Genomic DNA, 17,698 nt, shown 5'->3' with positions numbered 1-17,698 from the left:
ATTAGTGCACTTTCCGGTAATTTCAACCCTCCTTTCAAGGGAAAGTCGGATCGGATGTGTCGTCCTATTGTCGCACATTCGCCCTGCACCGTCAAAGCTCAGGACCGAGACCGAGTAGCGGGGGGTAAGAAACGTACCACTCCGAAACAAACCAAGGTGTGGTCAGGGTGCGGTGGATAACATCCTCTTCAAGTACCGCCGCACTGCAGCGGTCTAACTGATGTCGTTGACCGACCGGCCGCTCGCGTTTCGCGTGCTGGGTGAAGGTGTGAAAACAAGCATCAAATTTACCGAAAATTTACCTTCTCTAGACCCTTACACAAGCGGTACATTTGCTAATGGTCAACACCGCGCACCATAGGGCCACAGGCAACTTTCATTCGAGGAAGCAAAAGCCTCTCGCGTGCATCGATTCATCCGCGCGAGCATCGTTGTGCAATATGTTGTGCACTGTTGTGAGGTTTGTTGAGCAATCGGGCAACAAGAATAGAGCGCACTTGTGCGCGATGAACCATTTTTCTGATGCAAATTTGCTGTGCAGTGCCCAACCACACAGGCACAGGACGATCAAGCAATGTGCAATTTAATTTGAAAATTTATTTTCCCCCGAGTCGAGCGATGCATTAACCATAAATTGGCGAAAATATGGTCGTCTGCTGGCTTAAAATATCACCAACCCATGTTGAATGTGGTTGTGCACATACTGGGAAAATCGGGATCGCCCATCTGGTTAGCATTAGACGTAAATTCTATCCTGAATGATCTGCTCTAAAATTCGTTCGACGACATCGCAGAGTTGCATTCTTGTTCGATGCGATCATTGTCAGATACTTTCGTATTGAATGTCTCAATCCGGATGAGGAATATAAATAGTCGGAATGTTTTGATGGCTGCCTTGACATTCCCAGCATTGTTGCGAGAAGTCTTGGTGAACGTGTAAATATTAAAGAAATGACTGAGCACATACTAAGATTATAGAAAGTAAACAATAATAAACGAAAAATTTATAGCTGAAGCTGTCACAATTTCGATCTTTTAGTAATGTTTACAAGTGTCATCTTAACAAAAAATGACTAAATGACTTAAATTTCCAACCAAAAAAAATTTTTGTTTTAGAACTTTTGAAAAGTTATGCATTTGTTTTGTTCTTTCCAACAAAGTTCATTTTTAATAGCCTACAAGCTCATAAATCCTCACAACGACACACTCCACAAAAAAAGATCACCCCGATCAAGTCATCTTTAAAATTAAACATTCCTTAAATAAACTGCTTTCTTTCAACGACCCAGCCCGTCCGCCATTTGCACCTCAGCACGCACACACGTGACTTGTTTTTTTTTTTCTTCTCTGTTCAAACTACGCTCCATTTCGTCTCTCGTGCGTATTGATAATTTCACTAAAAATAGTCCATGCATGTGCGACGAACCATTTCCGGGTTACGAGTCACCACGCTCGCCCTTCTCAACAGTCCCAACGCGATTCCCTATACCGATTCCCCATCAATCAAAACACTTCCTCGGCACGCGAAGCCCTGCCCTGGCGAAGGTGAAACTAACTTATTAGATCTCGGTATACTTTCCTGCCTATTGCGTTCCCTTCGATTTTCATTGCATTTCCATCCGCACCGGCTCTGCGTGGTGCTTCATTTTTACCGTCCCCTTTGGTGTCCCTTTGGGCAGGGCCTTTTCCGTTTTGTGTGTATGTCCCAGGCCGTTTAATAAGGCAAGCCCTGTAACGCATGGTGGAAACAAACAAACAAACGATCGTGTCGAGCTTCGTGGTTCGCCCTATGTGCCGGGTGGAGCAGGTTTACACACTTTCGATTCATTTTTCCGTCTTTCACTTTTCACTTGCAGCAAATGATTAGGTGCATTTTTTTTTTCATCCCAACAGTATCGCTTCACCCCAAGGCGGTGATAGTACAAAACAATACTAGAATCGATCAGTGTGGCCATCGGCAAATCACTATTCGGCCATAAACGATCGTTAGCAAGATCACACTGATTGCGAAGCGCAGCGTGCACAGCGCAGCGATCGATTAAAGGAGACATACCAGGGCAGGAAACATTAATTCCACTCATATTAGGCTATATGCCCAGCAGCAGCAGAGGCAGCAGTAGTTTGCTCCAAAAGTTCTTGGGCGGTTCTCATGCATATGCCTCGTTGGTGGTACCGTTGCCGAAGACCTGTTAAGATCTCGCTAATTTCCGTACGCGCGCTATCGGAACAGTTATTTTAGCAGCAACGATTAACGGTCATCTTCTGCGCCCATCTCCAGCGTTTCGATATCCAGCATGTCCAGACACCGCAAGGCCAAATTATATTTATAGTTCCGGAAACATCTCACACGAGGCGCATCGATACAAAGGGAAATTTCTTCCCATCAAGAATCGCGATCGTGATCACGCTGTTCGTCCACTTGGAGAATCCTCGATGGACCGCCCAAATCGATCCGGTTTCTACCAAGCATCGGTACTGCCTGTGCCAGACTGGGTCGTGTATGTGTGTGTGCGTCGTTCATTAGTACGATAAATTTATTAATTGCTCACATCGTAAATTAATGCACAGCAACAACATGCTGCTGGGAGAAGTTTAAAAGCCACCACCGATGGTAAAGTGATTAGAGCCAGGGCAACGGGTTTTATGGGAGAGCAGTATCAGCAGTGATCTCTGTATGGTTTTCGTTGAGTGATTTGAAGCTGGCCAACAACATGTTTACAATTTTTGCCATTTTTTCGTGTAGCGGTTTCGCTGTGTTGCTGCTTAAAGTTGCAAATTCTAGAGATCGAGATATTTTTTAATAGGATTTGGTGTGGTCTTTTGATGTTCTAAAGGACATCTTTGCCAAAGATAAGACACTATGGATGGCATGGTAAAGCGGAGAAGCTTAGAACTTGGTTCTTGTTATAGCTTATCGAAACATTAGACAAATTTTCCGAGACAGTCCGGTAGTCAAGGCTATTACGTCTCCAATCTTTACACGGTATGACGGTGACTGATAATCAAGTCATAGACCCTCGTAGTGAGGACTCAGTATCCAACTAAGTGGTATCAGTAATTCCAGTAAGCTATTAAAATGGCCAGCGTGACCTACAGTTCGATAGGCCAAGAAAAATTCAAATTTCTGATATATTCAGAGGGATCTATGAGGTGTATCATACTTGCAGTGAAGACCAATGCAGTGAAGACTAATGGAAAATGATTAAGTCAGTAAAATCTGGTTTAAGATAACCCTTGTTAAAATGGCACACTTGAATCTTCTTAGATTTCAGACACATTACCTGGCACTAGACGTCATAGAAGTTCTTGAACTCGATCATACCTGATCGCTAAAATCTTGAGGCTAAATCCATAGATCAAGGAACTCCCAAAACTTCCAAATATCGATTATAAGGATTGTAGACCCTAGCTGCTGCTGATCAAACAACGGCTAGACAAAAAGCACACACACCTAATTTGAAATATTCAGCCAATAAATAAATTATTGACCATTACGACCAGTGGCTCTGGACTGAAGAATTAGACTTCTAAGCAACATGAATAGCATCATTGCTGGAGAAGAAAAAAAACATCTTCCAAAAGATGATTCCGCAGAAAGTGCAGCGCTCGTGCCAAAGCACAAACGAAAAAGAAACAACAACGGCAGCTCCAGCGCACGCACAGCATCCCCCCCTCCGCAATAACGAAACCTGTTCCGCCATGCAGGGCCTCTAGAACGAACAGAACAAACAACCCAATTATCGGCGGATTACCTACGGAGCACGGCAGAGCACACATGGCCAACGAATGGCCGTTGGAATCCCGGCGAGCAATTAAAATTATTATTGCGCCCTAAGCAGATCCTCTATTTGGGAAGGCATCTTCGCCGAGAAGTCGAATGATACCTGCGGCAACGAATGCGGCCGTAGCGAACACGGAATACCACGGTGTTACCTGTTTTCCAATTTCGATTTCATTCCAATCCACTCGATCTCGATCTGTTACACATATAGGAGGTTCTTAATTTTTTATGTGCGTGTTGATTGTGTTTTTCGTTTTACTTTCTATACACCAGGACCTGTCAGCCAGCCCTTGAAAAACGAGAGCGATAGAGGTACAAATTGTACAGTGGAAAAAATGGAGCAACCGATTACGCTTCCGAACTCGCCACAGGTTCGTTTGCGATGTTCCGAGCCCTATAATTTAGAGCAACAAAGTAAAGCGGCTTAGAGCCCGGTTGTGGATGGATTAGAGTTCTGGGCATGGTATGTGTGCTGGTCGATCTTTGGTCTTCCAATAAACCGGGCCACAGACAGCATCAGGGCGTCTGATGCCATTCGAATTCTAAGTCAAAATTTAATCATTCTCGGCTTACTCTTTTATCTCATTATGAGGGTTAACGCAACTGAAGTGAGAAAATTGCTGGCCATGGTTAAGCATGGTTTTGGTGATAGAAAAGCTTAGCTAGCTATGCTGAGGAAGTTTCGATGGAGGAAAAAGTTATTGGACAGGTTTTAGAGGTTAGGGATTTTACGAATCCAACCCAGTTAAAGATGTCATCCAAAACAAAAACTGTTCTGTTCGGTTGGTCGTTTAGTATCGAATCAGTAATCTTACACCTCAGAAGAATTTTCCAACCTGATAGCGGGCAACATTCATCTCGGAAACATCTTCATTTCTCATTTAAATGTGTATCCCATATTGTTCTCCTCAACTGACTCTCTTTGACCATAGGGCACCGCTAAAAACTAACGGATTCTCACATTCTGGTGTTTTTTGGAAGGGCATCAAACACCCCAAAGATAAACGACACAAAGCCGTGTCGATATCTTATCGAATGTTCGATGAACTTTTAATGCGTAAATCTAACACCTCGTTAGCGTGGATCTTAATTCGATGCGCTGTATACAAAAGGAAACCTGAATCTTGGAGGATAACAAAAACCGGTGCCGCTTTAGCACACTGCGTCCAATGCCGAACCGAGCCAGGCCAGGCGTGATTTATGCCTTTCACCGACATCGCTTCGACCATTCTTCTTCGGTTCTGGCTTTCCACACTAATTAATCCAGAAATCGTTATCCAACAAGGCAACGGATTTTGCCACCGAAAAGGCTCGTTCTTCACGTGCAAACGTCTCTCAGATGAACCCCCGAAAAAAAAGGCCTCCATTCCTCCTGCCGGCCATTAACCACCGTAAATCACTTCCTTATTAGATGATCGTGTAGCATGATAATAATAAAACAGCCACCAAATTTTTTGTTGTTGTGTTACCTCAATCCCGGAGATAGGGAATTTTCTTGTGACACCATAACAACACACACGCGCGAGTATTATAAAAAAACACCTCCATGCACACACGTCCCAGTAGGCGTTGTTTTACATAACTTCCTTGAACGCGCGCGCGGAACGTTTAGCGCGGTTGTGCGGGCGTCATTAGAGTAATTTCTTCCGATCCGGGCACACCACTTTCTAAACGCGCACCACCCGCACAGTTAAGGTGTTTGGGGCTTTTTTGATCGACGCATCGATTAAGTCGGCAGGAAAGGTTCGTGTATCAATAATCGAACCCTTTTAGCCTTCGGGAGTGCAATTGCTTGTGCCTCGGGTGAACGGAACGGCATCATTCCTGTACCGTCGGCGGGGAGCATATGCCTGTTGATGGAGGCATTAATTAACCACGTGTGGTGTGAAAATAAACTTCCAGGAGCTTGTACCTGAACGTGAAGCAGGGTTTGAAATACCCTAGCTGCTAGAGGCCCATAGATGGCGCTGAGGTGAGGTAGTATATTTGAAGTCTTAGATATCAGAGGACAACATAAACAGGACCTTGATTTAGTGTACATGTATTATATTTTTGCGAAATTCTGAAGACTCTTGTCTTGTTGGTTGTTAAAGTCATTAAATTACTATGTCCGTTATTTAACTTTGAACTCGATCGTACAACGTACATCATTTTCTCCAGTAGTGTCTCCAACTGAAGGGTGAGAAAGTGTTAATTGCAGCACTTCTTGAGTTCAGTGTGGCAATCCTTAGAAAGTAATGCTCGATCCAGAAGAATAGTGATGGGTTTTCTGGCACACACTCATGACTCCGGTATGCATCCGATGCTGAAGAAAAGGAATCGCGGCGAAGCCTCCCGGAATGGTCCGGTAACAGTACCGGGCCGCCCGGACCGGTCTAGAGCCACCCGGAACCTTCCGAAGCCGTTCGGAGAGCTAGTTTTACTTCCGAATGGCTTCCTATACTCGCAGATAACATGTAGTTGGATGATAGTCTGCCCACTCTACGTGGGAACGGTCCAGATGGGAGCAACCAACAAACTATGATCGACGGAATTGACTTAGATGTTGCAAACATTCTCATGAGGACCTAGTACCAAGAGGAAATTCTACACAATAAGTTAATCAATGACTGACCACCTTTCAGGTGGTCAAAAATCTTCGACTAGCATTTTTCCACGAAACTATTGTTTAAAGGAAATATTATTTCTAGCTCATGTTTGTCACGTGCCGGCAGGTTGGCTTTCGACTGGCCATTACGAACAATGCCCTCCTGTTCTAACGATCATAAACATATGCCGCTTTTCTAGCCGTTAGAAAGATGGCAAATTTATTAACCACCAAGCGTTGTGCGTCTTCTGCAACGCACTTCTCGGTATTTTTTATTTTTTAAGTCAAAATAAATACGCAACCGCCCTAGCCCAACAGTGTCAATGAGCGTATTGTTTACCCATCAGCCCAACGGCGGTTTCTGTGCCTATTTTCTAACAATGGTCACATCTTCGTACGGCGTAACGGGCGGAAAGAAATTCCTTCGCAAACGGCGAAACGTGTGCTAACGTCGTTTGCGCTGGACAGAATGCTAATTCGGTTTGTAGTTACTTTTCGGACGATTTTCTTCGCGTCCGAAAAGACCGAAAACCTACGCGGAACTCTCTAGTGTTATCAGTTGCTGTGCAGCCTTCTCGATCGTACACGTGTTGGATGGGCCTTCAAAAAAGGGTCAGCAAACGGGCTCAACACGTTTACGCTTTCTTCAAACATTAAGAAAAGTCCCGAGGGGGAGAGAGAAGTGTCCGTTACCGAGACTCTGGGGTTGATTCAACGTTACCTATGCGTAACACGTGAGATCTTAAAGATTTTTCATCGTCCCCTTGTATGTGTCGCATCAGTAGAATGCGTAATGTTCAGCCGCCTACCTGACGATTGACGGAGCCCTTGCAGGGATCGTTGTTCCCTCCCGATAAAACGATCACCATGGTCAACAGCGGTTCCGTCTATCGTCAACCCGTCCGTACGCAGCAACATCGTCTTGTCGGTTTAGCCGTTTATTTATGACAATTAGTACGTCGGATTGGGCCGTCAAAAAGAGACCACAACCGCTAGGGTAATCGGGGGCAAGATGTTTGACGGACAGTATCCGCCTTGATGGATAAAGATATTACACGGTGCGACGAATGCTTTACCCGTCTTCATTGGCACCTTTGGCAGACTAGATACTCATCTTGGGTGCCAACGAGTAGCGACGATGCATATCAGTGTCAGAAATTGTGCTTAAGGTAATTCTGGGAATAAACATATTTTATCACGTTACTTTTCGTGTTTTGGTACTTAGAAAAGTTTGGTTCCTAATAAAGATAAATACTTTTTAGAACTGTACGGTTTTCACACGGCAGGACCTGGGTACAAATCTCATCCGGATCGTTCATTCGGGGTGAGGATTAACTATTCCAATAGGTGGTACCAATAAGTCTCGTAAGCCATTAGATGGACGGTATTACCTAGTGGGTCGTTTAGCGTCAAGAAGAAGAGGAGGAAGAAGAAAAAGATTGATATGAAATCAACCCATACGATGTCGCTCGAAGTGATATGTGGAGTGATGCCGCTTGACGGACTACATCCGATTGACGAAAATCATTTCATATATCTCTTGTTTGGCTGCCTGCCCAGTGAAGTATTGCCGGTCATAAAAAGGAAGAGCAATTGGCCAAAAAGGGTGCTTCCGAAAGGCTCCTTTTTTGATGGGCTTATCCTATTTGGTTCCACGGCATCTCAGGTGATCGTGCGTTCGTCCGAATGATGTCTAGGCTTAGGTGTAATCATTTCGCTTTGGGCGCCCATCTCCAGCGTATAGAACATGGGAATAGGACCTCGGATACCACAAAGGATATTTACCAGCTAAGATGAAAGTTCTATCTTACTTATAAGTTAAGTGTAAGCAATACGGCATGGCCGTCCTACATGAATAAAAAAGGGGAAATAGAAGAAAAATATTCAAATAATCAATATCGTAGATACCTGTACATTTAAATAACTTTTTCTGATCCTTTTCTTGGCAGAAATCATGAAACTAGTAAAAATATTCTTTGCTAACATCTCGCTTAGCGCAATGGACTATGAAATCAAGACATCTAAAAACAGTTTTTATTGGGACAGGTTGTACTACTTACATGTCAGTTTAATACTTCTCGAGCTCACGCAAGTGCATCAAGTGCACGGTGACACGCGTGCTCCACACACACACCCACACTCACTTATGCACAATTCACTCCCAATACATAGAACGCAATACACAGAGAAAAACGCGGAGGAAAAACAATTTCATACAAACCCCAAACCCCCATTGACCACTTACTCAGCACACCCTCCAAACGCACACACTTTTCGGGGAATAGAGGACAGATGGGGAAAAAAACATTCTCACTGCAACTCAAATACGCAACTCACCACGGCACGCACTATGCACTGCGAGATAGATCACCATCACACGTCACACAAATTTCGCTTCTTTTTGCCTATTTTCATCGAAACATTCCAGCCATTCGGGACCGGGCACTACACAACTTCGTTTCGCGACCTCTATACGACGCACACATTCATAACTGACACTTTAATGCACTTTACGCAGATGCTTTTCTCATTCGAATGGCGATACCTTTTTTGCTATCATCACCTCACAATGCTCATCACTTCACATTGATGCCACTGAAATGCATTCTTGGTCACATTTTCTTTCTTTTTCCAAGAAACTAGAACCTAGACACGAGACGACGCGTTGTTTACTACGATCGTACGCAGCGCGATATCACAGCCTACTACCACAATCGTGTGATCGGACAGTGTGTTCAGCCGGTGTACCTGTATGACCTGTATACTACCTGTTCTCGTCGGACCTTTATAAATGCAGTGCAAAGAAAAGAAAATGGCAACAGATGACTTCAATTGTTATCTGGCGAGTGGAGAGCTTCTGCCAATTTTCGGCAGAGAGAAATCTCTTTAAATGCATGAAATTATCACATCCATCCGAGAATCCGAGGATCGGAAAAACGCACCAACCTTATGACAACAAAGCACCAACACAGGACAAGACTCGCATTCTGAGCGGTAACGAGATCTTGTGCGGTTTAAAATTAGAATTACCACTGGTGGCGGTGAACAATATCATGTGGTTAGGGAACGCATGGAACGCATCGGTGGGAAACTTGGGGGGGGGGGGGGGGGTGGGGAGAAAAATTTGTGTGTGTGTGTGTGGTTGACGCCATGATGTTGAAAATTGCGTACCGTACATTGCCACTACGAGTCGTAGGGGGCAGGTTGAAGAGCAACCAAGAAAAAAAAGGACAATATCTTCTGAGCACGGTGTTTGACAGGTAGTAGGATATTTTGACAAGGACACGATCCTAACGTACTATATGTTCGGCTGCGGCTTGAAAGATCGATGGACGGAACGGGTAGCGGAAAACCTATTCCTACAGACATTTCTATACTTTTCACACTCCAAAGATGCAATTAAAATCCAAATTTGCATTTGACACTCACACACGCCTGTCCGCACTCGATCGTTAGAGATTCCGTACCACGTTGGTCCGGGCACATTGACCGCGCAAAAATTATTCGGGAAAGCCCCTTTTCGTACACTTACACGCACACACAACTACACACGTCCACGAAAACCTTATCCCGGACCAGAGCGATCCAAGATACGCTCGTCGATTTCGTCTTGTGACAGCACGGCGAGACCGCGACAAACTCGCGACACGATACGCCACCAGCCGCGTAGATACCCGAAATGAAATTTTACTTTCGAGAAACTAGAACAAACCCGGCACATTTTTAACACCACTCCACTCCGTCTCTGCCCCGAGATCCGTCATCTGGCCCCGGAGTGAAAAACGCATGATCGTGTACGATCGTTGGTGTTGGTGTTTTTCCCAACCCTCGCACCTTGTTTTCTACTGCTACCCTGATTCCCGATTCCGTGATGGGGATCTGGTTTTTCCTTGCTCAAATTCTCTCGCTCTCGATCTCTTGCAAAGAAAAATTCGGATATCACAGAGAGTGCAGAGAAGAACCTCAGGGAACGGAGAGCCGACTATCCATTAGTAGAATAGCGTTGTTTTCAATCCAAATGTAAGAATTGGTTTCCCTTGATACTAGTTTCCGTATCTCGTATGGGTAACGATTATTTACACTGGCAAGGTTAATACACAAATAAAGATCACTCCCAAACAAATCCCTTCCCCTTAATGGTGGTACAGGGAAAACTCGTACTGCAGTCCCACTTGAAACCAGCGTTTTACCGGTCGTTTTATTCGGTAGAAATGGTGGAGTGAGTAAAGAACAGGCTGAATAGGAACATCATCGATGTCGAAAGATATATTTTTAAAATCCACCGACAACTAGCTAAGCCGGCCTGATGCTGCTGCTGCTAGCTCTCGGCTACTCGGCGCGGAAAGTATCGGCACGCGAGGTCACCCTCTTGACATGAAGAACCTGCTCCACAGGATCGGCCCAATCATTCCGTTTTTAATGGACTTACAATAAAATGCATCCCCCATCGGTATCATCATGTGATTCTGCTGCGGTCAGCCAACAAGGCAAGACCAGCAATTGTGCCATATCTCACCGGCACAGAACGTCCATTGATCATCTACCGGGACTGTGGAGTTGGACATCAGGTTGTGCGCAGAATCATTCAAACCTAATGACGCAAAAGTCGGTCCACAAACATAGGCGAATTGTGCCGGGTTTTTTTTTTTTTTGCGATGGTGGATAAACAAAACAAACGACCGCACGGATTTAACTACGCCAACGCGTGGCCATTAATTGTGTCCGTTTGCATTTGAAACCATGATCCATACGGGATCAGTTGCATCTGTTGGCTCAGGTTCAAGAAATCGGCTTGAAGCTTATTTTTCATGTTTTCCTCCCTATCTTTTTGCTAATATGTAGTAGACAAAGGCAGTTCTCTGAATTGCCTTTGAATCTTTCCTGTTCAATTATTTGCTAAGTAAAACTGGTAAAAGACTCGAGAAAAATAGCCCCCTAGAATAATTTGTGGGCAGCACTGTGAGATGTAACTTTGTTTTAGGACAGCGTATATTCGGTGAGATTAAAAATCGTTCGAAATATACATTGTGCACTATTGGCTAAAATTGGAGAAGTCATCTGCAACATGCCGAATAGCATGCTGCCAGCTTTCATTTTAAAAGCATTAGTTTTCATCGTTACGCCGGTAACTTCTGGCGAATTCAATTGCCGCTTCGAACTGATCATTCCATCTCTGGAACGTGTTACTATCAATCCCTACCTGTAGGGTTATCCTCCAAAATGTTTGGCTTTCTATAAACTGTACCCGTTCATCAATACCCGGAACAAAGCATCCAATAAATATGTTTCAAGGGCTAAGGGCTACACATCGGCCGTGATAATCAACCGATCATCAACTAGATCCAAAGCTCGCATATCCAAATTCAGCTTATATTTTCTACTAATTAATCTAACCATTCGTTATTACTGTTGTCACAACTTCCAAATGAATAGCACGGAGAATACTTGGTGATGGTTTTAGTTATTTATTTTGTCCAAAACTTTAAAACGGTGCCACCTATTCCCCGTTTATCTCGCTACTGCCGGGTTGACCCATCTTTGACAGCTACCTGTCCCAACCATTGTTCTGACAGCTGTCCCTCGTACGTCAGTTCCCCAACTGTCATTTTCCTTCCTAACATTCCCCCAGCCCGTGACCAACTATGTATGGTCACCCTGTATTTATGTCGAGTAATGCTAGTTTCGCTACCGGTCTTCTTAGCGTTCCTGTGGTGGTGCGAACCCACGCTTGTCGCACATGCCCATCAACTCCTGTAATAACTCCTTCTACCATACCCCTCTTCCAGTTGTTCCTAATTGTCCCTTCTACTATCAGTACCAAATCCCCTGTCCTTACCTCTCGGACATTTTCAAACCACTTACATCGACGCGTGATTACTGGAAGGTACTCCTTAATCCACCTTCTCCACATCCTATCTAGGATATGTTGCGCTAACTTCCAATTCCCCCTTAGGCTGTCTCTATAGTTAGTGGGTAGTACCGGCCGTTGTTTAACTCCCGAAGAACTTCCCAACAGGAAGTGATTTGGTGTAATCGCCTCTCGGTTCTCCGGATCTAACGGTACGTACGTCAACGGTCTAGAGTTGATCATGGCCTCAGCATCGTACAATATGGTCTCGAATGTCTCGTCATTCGGTAAATTCCTCACCTCCATTACCGTGCTGATCGCAGCCTTCACTGAGCGTACCATACGCTCCCATGCGCCTCCCATATGGGGAGCACCAGGCGGGTTGAAGTTCCAACGGGTGTGTTCATTGGTGAAAGTCGTTGCCAGGATTTCATTACGCTGCTCGATTTCTTTCCGAAGTTGTCTGCTAGCGCCCACGAAGTTGGTCCCGTTGTCACTGAAGATTTCTATCGGTGCACCTCGCCTCGCCACGAATCGCCTGACCGCCATTATGCATGATTCTGTCGCTAGGCTATGCACTACCTCCAAATGGATCGCTCGTATGGTCAAACAGGTGAATACGGCAACCCATCTCTTTTCATTCGACCTTCCTCTCTTTACCAATACCGGGCCAAAGTAGTCGAGTCCAACGAAGGTAAACGCCCGGACGAACGGTGCCAGTCTCTCCTTTGGTAGCGGTGCCATTGGTGGTACTTGTGGTAGTGCCCGCCGGATTGCACAGAACACACAATTCCTCACCGTTTTCGCAACCAACGCTCGCAGCCTCGGGATCTGGAACTGTTGTCGTACCTCGTTCACTACTGTTTCGTTATTGGCGTGGCGATAGACTCGATGATAACGCTCCACTATTAGCTCAGCCAATTTAGAGTTCCCCGGTAGAATTACTGGATACTTTGCGGAATAGGGTACTTCCGCCGCTTCTCCTATTCTTCCTCGCATCCGTAAAACGCCTTCTTCATCCAGAAATGGCAATAGCTTGTATATACGGCTTTGTTTAGCTACCGTCCCGCGGGGTACTTCATCGCCATTTTGGGTGCTCAGGACACGAATTTCCTCCGAGTAGAATGTCCACTGGGTCTGTTTCCACAAGATGATGTTAGCCTTATAGAGTTCCTCGTGGCTGAGAACTCCTCCCAGAACTGACTCGCTTCTCCTCTTCTTGTCCAGGTTGCCTACATAACGCACAAGCCACCCAATTGTCCGTTACAGTCTCTCCAGCCTGCTAAACCGTTCATAAGGTATGAGTAACAGTCTGGTATCAGGGCCCTCGGTGTGAAGATTTACCCGCCGTATTTCTTCTCCCGTGCCTGTGTCGGTCGATCTTTGTTGCGGCCAGTCGTCCTCTCCGTTCAGCAAGAATTCCGGCCCTTTAAACCAGATTCCGTCGTAGTCGAAGTTCGGCCTACCCTTCCACTTCGTTGCCTCATCCGCTGGGTTGTGGTCTGTCGGCACCCATCGCCACTCATCCACTGCCGTGCTCTCCAGAATCTCGACTACTCTATGGGCAACGAAGGGTTTGTAGTTTCGGGGATCCGCTCTTATCCATGACAGAGCGACCGTGCTATCAGTCCAGAGCACTCGTCGTGTCACACGAATTGGATGGTGTTCCTGCGTGTAGCGCAAGAACCGTGCGCCTAACACGCAACCTTGGAGTTCTAGCTTCGGTATCGTAAGGGGCTTTAATGGCGCCACCTTAGCCTTTCCTCCAACCAGGGTGCACTGCGGTTCACCGGACTCATCGATCGTGCGAAGATAAAGAGCGCATGCATATGCGTGCTGGCTGGCATCGACGAACACATGCCATTCGGCATTCTCGTACGTTTTCTTCGATGCTTCGGTAAAGTAACAACGCGGAATGCGTATGTCGCCAATCGTTGGGAGAAGTTCTATCCATCTGCGCCATTCGCTGTATTGGATGCCATTTATTTCTTCATCCCACTGCGTGCCGGTTCGCCATAGATCTTGTATCAGGATTTTGCCGTGAATCACGAATATCGCCAACAACCCAAGAGGATCATACAATGACATCACACATCGTAATACCTCTCTCTTCGTTGGAATCCGCTCTGCCTTTAGGAAGTCAGCTATCACCGTACACGCCCGTGTGCAGAATCCCAATGTATCGGATGCAGGATGCCAACGCATTCCTAATACGCGTTCGATATCATCCCCCATGGTTGATAAATATTTGATGTTTCCGCTGTTCTGCTCACCGAGGTGTTTAATTACCTCTGCACTATTCGAGCTCGAATTCCTTAGCTCGAATCCGCCATTGCTGAATACTTTCCGGACCTCGTTAGACACTCGACACGCCTCCTCCGTCGTCCCAAAGCTGTCTAAGAAATCGTCCACATATGTGCTCTCAAGGATTCCCTCAACCGCACGTGGGAATTTCTCGGCATGCTCTTTCGCGTTCCGGTTCTTGACATACTGCGCTGTCGCGGGTGAACATGTAGAGCCAAATGTCACAACGTCCACGATGTAGGTATCCAGCTCGTCCGAAGGATTGTACCGCCATAAGAAGCGCTGTGCATGCTTGTCCTCTCTCCGCACTCTTATCTGTAGAAACATCTCCTTTACGTCTGCACACACCGCCACTGCATACAGACGAAAACGGAATAGTACTCCAAGTAAAGACATAACGTCGTCAGGACCCTTAAGCAGCATGTCGTTAAGTGATGTGCCATGTGCCTTAGCTGCAGCGTCCCAAATCAAACGCACCTTTCCAGGTTTGTTTGGGTTAGTAACCACTCCTATTGGTAAATACCAAATTCGTTTCGGGTTAGCCTCCGACAGTTCCTGTTTCGTTGCCTTGTGCACATACTGTTTGTCCAGCAGCTCGCGAATCTGACGGTGTACCTGCAGCTTGAGCTGACCATCTCGTTCCATCCTTTTCTCCAAACAATCGAACCTACGTTTCGCCATAGCGAGGCTTGAAGGAAGCTCTGAATGATCCACCTTCCACAATAAACCCGACTCGAAGCGTCTTCCAACACGAACCGTGGTAACCTCCAATAGATGTTGAGCACGTTGGGTATCCGGGTCATCCTGACCGTGTGTGTACGCCACCCCCATTTGCTCCAGTTCGTAGAATTTGCCAATCGCGTCGTGAAGATTGTTTGGGCTATTGCACTCGCAGATGTGCAGTAGTCTATCACCCCCCTGGTTCGTCGGCTTCCCGTAGATACACCATCCTAAACGCGTTTTGACTGCGATTGGATCACCATCTCCGCCCTCTACCGTCCTGAGGGGAACCGTCAGCCTCAGGTTGTCTAACCCAATAAGCATCTTGGGTTCCGCATCCTTATATTCCTGTATCGGCAGCTGCTTCAGATGTTCCCACCTCCCTTCGTCCTGTACGAAGGATTGCCGCGGTAGGTTCATGGCTGGAACCGTACGTACCGAATTGACCGCAAAACGCCTTGTAGAACCAATCGGACCCACCTCGAGATTTACGCGTCTGGACCCAGCCTCGACCCTTGTTGTATTGCCGGTCCAACGAATGCAAAGAGGCTCCACCACACCCTTGACACCTAATTTCTCTGCCAAATCCTCGTCAACCAACGTCATGGATGAACCTTCATCCAAAAAGGCAAACGTTGCCACCGCTCCAGCCGGACCATACACGGTGACAGGCACAATCCGGAAGAGTGCCTTCGACGAAGACGATGCGTACTGATGATGGTTGCTTTCCGCAATAGCACCACCATTGTTCCTTCCAACCCCGGGTTCCGAAGCGCCGATCTCATTGCAGACACGCCGAGACTCCTCCACTCCGTGCAGCAACGCATGATGTCGGTACGTACACCCTTCTTTGCCACACACTGGCCTGTTGCGGCACGTCCGCCAGTTGTGCTTGCCCAGGCAGCCGAAGCACAAAGAATGTGCACGAGCCTTATTCCACCGTTCCTTAACCGACATTGCTACAAACTCAAAACATTTTCCCACATCGTGTCCCCTTTTATCGCAAATAAAACAACGCAATGATTTCCCTACCTGCGTTGAGTTATTCCCAGATGTTGTTGATTCCTGATGATCGACATGTGCGTGCACATAAGCCTTGGTGCTGGGCTTCTTCCTTTCCGCCGCCTTCCACGATGGTAACTCCCGATTGGTTAACGTCTCCGCAGCGCTCTGCAACTCGGCCATGTACTCTGCAAACATCCGGAGGTCTGGTTCGTCGATGTGCCGTACAAATCGCACCCAATTATATTTCTCGGTCATCGGTAGCTTGTCCACGATCTCCTGTAGCAGCAACGGGTTAGTCAGATGCGCCTCTCGTCCAGCGGCCTTCATATGGTCCACCATGCTTTGCACCGCTTCACCGAATGCCACGATGGTGTCGGGCTTCTCCATGCAGGGTGCAGCCATCCTACGCACTTTCTCGATTAACGCCGAGATGAGATGCGTTGGCCGACCATAACGTGAGCGCAGCGTTGCTATCACTTGCGGTACCACTTCCGGCAAAAGTAAACGGCTACGCACTGCCTCTAGAGCGGGACCCTTCAGCGCCTTTTGCAAACGCAACATATTTTCCCAGTTGGAAAAGCCGAATTTGTCCGTAGTATACTCATAATGCGCGATGAATATTGGCCAGTCCGCCGGGTCCCCGGCAAACACGGGTAATTCGGTTGGTATGTTGCGATGCACATTCACCTCCTGCTGGGCATAACCGCGCTCCTCACGTCTCACACGTTCCATCGAACCACCCTCCGCACAGGATGGTATCACTGTCGATGTCTCAGCGGTCACTTGCACGCCCAGTTCCTCAGCCAAAATCTGCTCCTCTTCCTTCACGAACCGCAGCTGCAACTCCAGTTCCACCCGTTTCTTCTCCGCTTCTTGCCGTCGCTTCATTATGGCTAGCCTGTTTGCCATACTGTCGGATCCCTTAGCAAGAGTGAGGTTAGAATTTGCCGCCACGCTGTCGGTTGTATTCCGTGAGTGCAGGTTGAAGCCTTCCGCCAAGCGTTTCGTAACCTCAACCAACTTGAGGTTAGGATTTTCCAACACGCCGTCGCTTGTTTCACGCGGAGAAAGATTGACGCTTTCTACCGTGGGCATCATAACCTCAACCCGTTTGAGGTTATGTGTTGCTGGACCTGTTGGTGCCGCCACGTGCTTGATCGGCGTCCTTTTTACCGCTCCAGAACGCTCTCTGCCCGTGCACGCGACGCACAACCACTTCCGCTTTTCCACGGCTTCCGGCGATTCCGTTATACCGACGCACGAAAAATGCCACCATGAGTCGCAACTATCACACGCCACAAAAGTTGCATCGTCCACTTGATCACTGCAAGCCTGGCAGCAATCCTTCCGATCCACTTCCATTTCACCTTTTTTTTACCGTTTTAAAGGCTTTTATGTTGTCACAACTTCCAAATGAATAGCACGGAGAATACTTGGTGATGGTTTTAGTTAT

The 17,698-nt window shown here is 46.6% G+C and overlaps 1 protein-coding gene across 1 annotated transcript in view; it reads left to right on the top strand.

The window, feature by feature from the left end:
• The window catches only part of LOC126562150 (multiple inositol polyphosphate phosphatase 1), a 222,946-nt gene that overhangs the window by 31,762 nt on the left and 173,486 nt on the right, over nt 1-17,698 (top strand). The gene's annotated exons all lie outside the window — the stretch shown is intronic.

Source organism: Anopheles maculipalpis, chromosome 3RL (assembly GCF_943734695.1).
Source record: "Anopheles maculipalpis chromosome 3RL, idAnoMacuDA_375_x, whole genome shotgun sequence".
NCBI lineage: Eukaryota > Metazoa > Arthropoda > Insecta > Diptera > Culicidae > Anopheles > Anopheles maculipalpis.
This window is presented reverse-complemented; position numbering and strand designations above follow the sequence as displayed.